Raw genomic sequence first — 6,182 nt, 5'->3', positions numbered from 1 at the left:
ATCTATCTATCTATCTATCTATCTATCTATCATCTTTCTATCATCTATCTAGCTATCTAATTTAGAATAAGCTTGTTAAATTCTCTTACCAAATCCTTTGTTAACTGGCTGGAATTTTGATGAATTTATAGATTAAGTAATATAAATTTATGCTGCCACTCAACTGTAGATATCTTGCTTCAGTTTTTGTTTCCATAGTGGATTTTTATCCAAGCAGTTTCCCTTAAGCAAGCTGTGCTGCTTCATGGCTGTGAAACATTGTTCTTGTTCAAATGATTTTTTTTACTTTATCTTTTACTTGGTTACTTAGACATAACATGGGGAGGCTCATTATTCATTATATGTCCCACCATTTTTTCAGTTATTAAACTTTTTATATACAGTCAAGTTATCTTCAAATAATATTTATTATTTATTGACTTCCTTTTATGGTCCTTTGGAACATATCCTCACAAGCTGAGTAACATAAAACATTCTTAGCAATGGGGCTGGAGAGATGGCTCAGCAGTTAAGAGGATTCCATCTGTTACAGAGGAACTGAGTTTCATTCCCAGAACTCACATGAAGCAGCCCACAGCTGCCTGTAACTCCAGCTCCAGGATACATGACATTTTTGTCCCGTATAGGCACGTGCATGTATCCACACACAGACACACCACACAATTTAAAATAATAAAAAGTGAACCTTTAAAAGAATTTTGGATATCCTTCCATGAGCATGTATTACTGCCATTACTTTTAGATTATTAACTCTAAGATTCTTAGAATGTAAAATCTTGTGGGCCTATATTCTGGAGTTAAGTTGCTGGTTGTTATTTTTTATGTGATTTTAGCACACTCAGGATGCAGGATGAATCCTGATGTGGGACAGTGGGTTACATGGAGAAGAGTAGGGCACTGGGGGAGGTTCCCAAGGCTGCAAAGGTAGGTTGAAGTGATGAAAGTCTGTTATCCTGATGTGGAGCATAGCAGCATGGGAGTATCCAGAGGCACAGGGACATGTAGTAAGTAAAATTAGGTCATTAAAGGCACCTGTTTGAAAGAGGCATTGGTGCCCTGCACCCCTTTCCCTCTCTATGAAGCCAGACTGGGTAGATATGAATACAGCTCCTTGACCATTGGCTCCCAATATGTATCACTGTGCCACAGACCCAAAGCAACAGGGTCAAGTGACCATGGTTTGAAACCCTGAGTCATAAACTTTCCTCCTTTCAAGTTGATTATGTCAGGTAGTTTTTCCACAGCAATGGAAAACAGATGCACTATAATTTTCTTACCTGGAGGATCTGTTTTTCTTTTACCCATTTGAAAAAAATCATCTCTTCCTTTGCTGTTATCTTGTTTCTGAAGCTCAGGGTCTGTGTTGGGTGCTTCCAGGTTCATGGCAGCTTATTAAAAAAAATGAAAAAAAGTGCACAGACTTGCAAACTGGCCAAAAAACCAACCCCTTTATTTAAAAACAGAGTCATAGTATGGATCAGAAATAAATACTATCTCAAGAATGACAGCAGGCTAGCTGAGTGAGAATTTCAAAGGCCTCAGAATGTTGCCCATGCCTTCATTTATGGGGTCTAAAGAAAGGTTGATTTCAGTTACTTGGGTTGGTTCTCTGTTTGACAGATTAGATTTTGTAGTCTTTGTCCACTCTGCTTGTTTATTCCTGAAATCCATCTAATTTTAATATCATGCGGGTCTAATTATGCATAGGCTTAATACAATAAATAGGGAATTCTCCCTAAAAGTTCACTTACAGGACATAGTTTGTGTTCTTTCACAGTCACCCAAAACCAGTCCAATCAGCTCCACTACCCTAGTACCTTACATAATCGCAGTACAACTGAATAGAATCTGTCTATATTTCATAGTTCTTAAGGGGAAGAGAAACTTATACAATTGTTCAGATAGGGATGCGTGTGCAGCTCATGGAAGGTGGAGTCATAGGCTGCTAATGGGTTGGTAGGTATGTGCTTTGGGACGTCAAGTACATTATTAGAAAGGGAATATATTGATAGCCAAAACTGAACAAAGTCCTAGTTTGCCAAACTGTTCTAAATCCTTGCTTGCTTCAGTCTCATATTCCAAGTGACTTGATTTTTCCCTCTTGCTGCTCATAGGATTCTCCCTCCTGTTCTGACAGCTTGATTATGATGCGATTTAGAGAGCAGAACTTTAAACTGAATCCAATTGGGAGTTGGTGCCATTCACTGATGTCTTTCTCTCTCCCAAGACATGAAAAGTTTTCAACTGTTATCTTACTAAACAGGACTTCTGTTCTTTTCCCCTTCTTGTTTGCATCTATTGCATTCACACACACCATGTTTGCTTATTTCATGGTGTCTCACAGACTTTTAAACCATGCATAATTGTTGTAATTGATTTTCTTTTCATTGATTTTATTTCAATACATCTTCACTGAAATTATTCTGCATAATTTTTTGAAGTAGTCTCAATTGTAGGTTTCTTTCATTCAAAGGCACAGGATACAGAATGACAGGTAAAGCCTTAGAGCAACCAGATTGATAATTCCTTTATTTTTTTCATCAACTTTTAGCTGGGAATAATAATAGTCTCATAAAATCTTAAAGAGAATTTGACAAAAAAGAGAAAGTAAAGAAAATGTAACTGGCAATAAGGTGTCATTACACCAAATTCGTGTTATGATTGCCAATAGGCTTTCTGCAGAAACAAGGATGAACAACCACACAGCACAGATGAGGTGCTGCTCAGAAGATACTACTGAATGCAACCCTAAAAGATGCTGCTATTCCTAATGCTGTTCATCACTCTTCAAACTGAAAATAAATGATAGAAGTGATTGGTAAAAGGAAAGGATCACAGATATCTGTACTTGTTTTCATTTCTTACCCAGGGTGTTTATTTAGAATTTTGTTATATCTGTGAGAAAATGTAGTCATCATAAATATTATGTGAACTTATAGCATAGAGACACAACTGGTTTAAAAGAACATCAGTTAGCTTGTTTAAAACCCTACATAAAAGGAAAGGTGAACTACAAGAAACTCTATTTTTCGGAGAACTATCGGTCATCAGGTGGACAGATCAAGGATTGCTCATATTTCATACTCGGAATGATTCTTTCTTGTTTGTGCTATTATAAGATCCAAGAGGATAAGAATTCAAACTAATGTCGAACTGTCAGGCTCCTGAGTAAAATAAAAGTCAAACTTGAAGGTATAGCACAATTTTGGAGAGTGAATAACAAAATACCTAAGTTACAATGCAATTTGAAATAACTGATTCATGTTTTAATTTTATTGATACTCTTCTATAAACAGGAATAACTATTCATGGGCAAGGAGAACCAAACCTCTGTAACAGAATTCATCCTCCTGGGCCTCTCACAGGACCCAAGCACCCAAGTTCAGCTCTTCCTCCTCATCTGCCTGCTGACGGTACTGGAAAACTTGCTCATCATCCTGCTCATTCACATGGACCCCAGACTCCACACTCCCATGTACTCTTTCCTTAGAAAACTGTCCTTTGCTGATCTCTGTTTTTCTACAACCACAGTCCCCCAAGTGCTTATCCACTTCCTGGTGAGGGGGAAGACCATTTCTTTTGCTAAGTGTGCAACACAGTTAGTTGTTTTACTTCTAGTTGGGTGTACAGATTGTGCCCTTCTGGCAGTGATGTCCTATGATCAGTATGTGGTTGTCTGCAATCCTCTGCACGATTCTACCTTTATGACACACTGGGTATGTGTACATCTGGCTGCTGGGTCCTGGGCCAGTGGTGCATTTGTGTCCCTTGTGGACATGATATTCACACTGCATCTTCCCTATCGAGGAAATACTATCATTAACCATTTTTTTCTTTGAACCTCCTGCTCTCCTGAAGCTGGCCTCAGCGGACACTTAAAGCACAGAAATGGCCATCATTGCAGTGGGTGTAATAATCCTCCTGGCACCTGTCTCCCTCATCCTCATCTCCTACTGGAACATCATCTCCACTGTGATCTGGATGCAGTCTGCAGAGGGGAGGCTGAAGGTCTTCTCCACCTGTGGTTCCCATCTCATTGTCGTTGGTCTCTTCTATGGCTCATCAATATTTGCTCACATGAGGCCAAACTCCAAGATAATGAATTGAAAGGGACAAAATCACTTCACTGTTCTACTCAGCAGTGACCCCCATGCTGAACCCCACCATTTACAGCCTGAGGAACAAGGATGTCAAAGGAGCTCTCAGAAGGATCACTGAAAAATAGCATTTCTGGCACTGGTGATGTGATTTTGTTTACCATCACAGAATAGAGAGACAATGGCTTATCTTACAGATTTTTGTTTCTTCTACACCTTATCTCTACTTCTTCCATTCCCTTGTATTTCTAGTTCAATTAATTCCCTTTTAAAAGGAAGGCACTTTTGTAGATGTGGGAAAGTAATTAAATTAAATGAACAAAGAAAAGGGAAGGGGAAAATTTATTAGTGAAGAGGGAAGGAGGTAGAGGGGGAGGGCAGGACAGGAGTGAGGGAGGATGAAGGAGCAGGAAAGGGAAGCAGTCACTTCTTTCTTAACTTATACCAGTGAATATGGAAGCTAAAAGAACAAGCATTTAATTACATGCCATAAAAGAACAAAGCATGGCTGGAGATATGATTCAATAGTTGAGAGCACTTACTGCTCTTGCAGAGGACCTGGGTTTGGTTCCCAATGCACAAATGGTTTTTAGCTACCCTTGGTAACTCCAGTTCCGGGAGATGTGATGCCCTTTTCTAGCCTCAATGAGTATTACATACACATGGTGTCCGTGAAACCCTGTGAGTGCACACACATATACACAAAAATGAAATCACTGTATTGAACAAAGGAAAAAGCATCAACCTTTCACAAATATGAGAATATGTTCTGGCAATGCTGTAATTTGCTTCAGACTCGAACGTGTTTGGCAATTACATTTTCAAGAGATTATATTGCGTGAAATTTTATAAAGCTAGGGATATGAACATGAAAACTTGTTATAATCCTAGCATGCCTTTCAAAATTAAAAATTTCAGAAGCTGAAAAGAGTACATGAAAAGAATAACAAATTATTATTATTTAATGTGTATACATGTGCAAGTGCATGTAGTGCTGGTGGAGGACAGAAGACGACATCTCTTGCAACTGGAGTTGCAGGCATTTGGGAGCTGGGAACTGAACCCAGGTCCTGTGGAAAAACTGCAGGTGCTCCTAACCACTGTGGCAGCCCCGAATAATAGAATTTTTATACATATATGTAAAGTGATGATATATGATGTAAAGTTAAATCAGACAAAAGTCCAGATAAGAAGTCCATGAAATCAGTACCAAAGAATCAGGCTAGCACATAATTAGGAAGTGTCTGAAGATTGAATGATTAATGGTAATGATGATAGAAAGGAAGATAAGGTAAAGTAAAGAGTCTGGCCAACTGTGTTTTTTAATGTATTTGTAATACAGACCAGTGTTCACATAATGTGATCTGCAGTGGGACCTGGGTTGCTTGATAGAAATTGTTTATATTCTCAATATAGAGTGACATGGAACATTTAGCTTCAGAAATTCGCACCTGAGCATATAATCTCTATGTAGTTCTTTTAAAATTGATTTTTGGTTAGCATAAAAATAATGTTTGTGATATATGAATATATATGAATGCATATATGTATATATGAATGCATATAAAGACATTTGTCATTCTCAGGCTCCCACTGCTTCCCATATCCCTCTTGTGCTCTTGATGTTTCCCTTTCTCCTCCCAAGTAGTTTCCTCTTTCTGTTTCATTACATATTTATTCTATCGCATTTTCTTGAATCCCCATTCCTCTTCTTCTGCTCTCATGTCCTACTTTGTACTTTCATGTTGTATACATAAACACACACACACACACACATACACAAACACACATTTAAATCTAGATTAAGCATAAGAGGGAAAACACTACATATTTGTCTTTCAGAGTTACATTATTTTGCTTGATAAAATTATTTCTATTCCATCCATTTTTCCTGCACATCATCATGGTAGCATTATTTTTATAGCTGAATAAAATTCCATTATGTATATGTACTTGATTTTATCTAGTCACCTGTTGATTGACATCTAAGCTGGTTCATTTCTTAGCTATTGCCACTTGGGGGCAAAGCCGGTGAGTGTGGTCACAGCCTGCACCAAGGGCTGGCTGAACAGGGACTAGAGGCTG

At 38.3% G+C, this 6,182-nt stretch overlaps 1 pseudogene; it reads left to right on the top strand.

Annotated features, from left to right (window-relative positions):
• Positions 1-3,308: 3,308 nt before the first annotated feature.
• On the top strand, positions 3,309-4,225 carry LOC103748873 (annotated as a pseudogene).
• The last annotated feature ends 1,957 nt before the right edge of the window (positions 4,226-6,182 follow it).

Source organism: Nannospalax galili, unplaced genomic scaffold (genome assembly GCF_000622305.1).
Source record: "Nannospalax galili isolate Female #2095 unplaced genomic scaffold, S.galili_v1.0 scaffold426, whole genome shotgun sequence".
Lineage (NCBI taxonomy): Eukaryota > Metazoa > Chordata > Mammalia > Rodentia > Spalacidae > Nannospalax > Nannospalax galili.
Note: the sequence above shows the minus strand (reverse complement) of the source record. Positions and strands in the feature narration are given on the sequence as shown.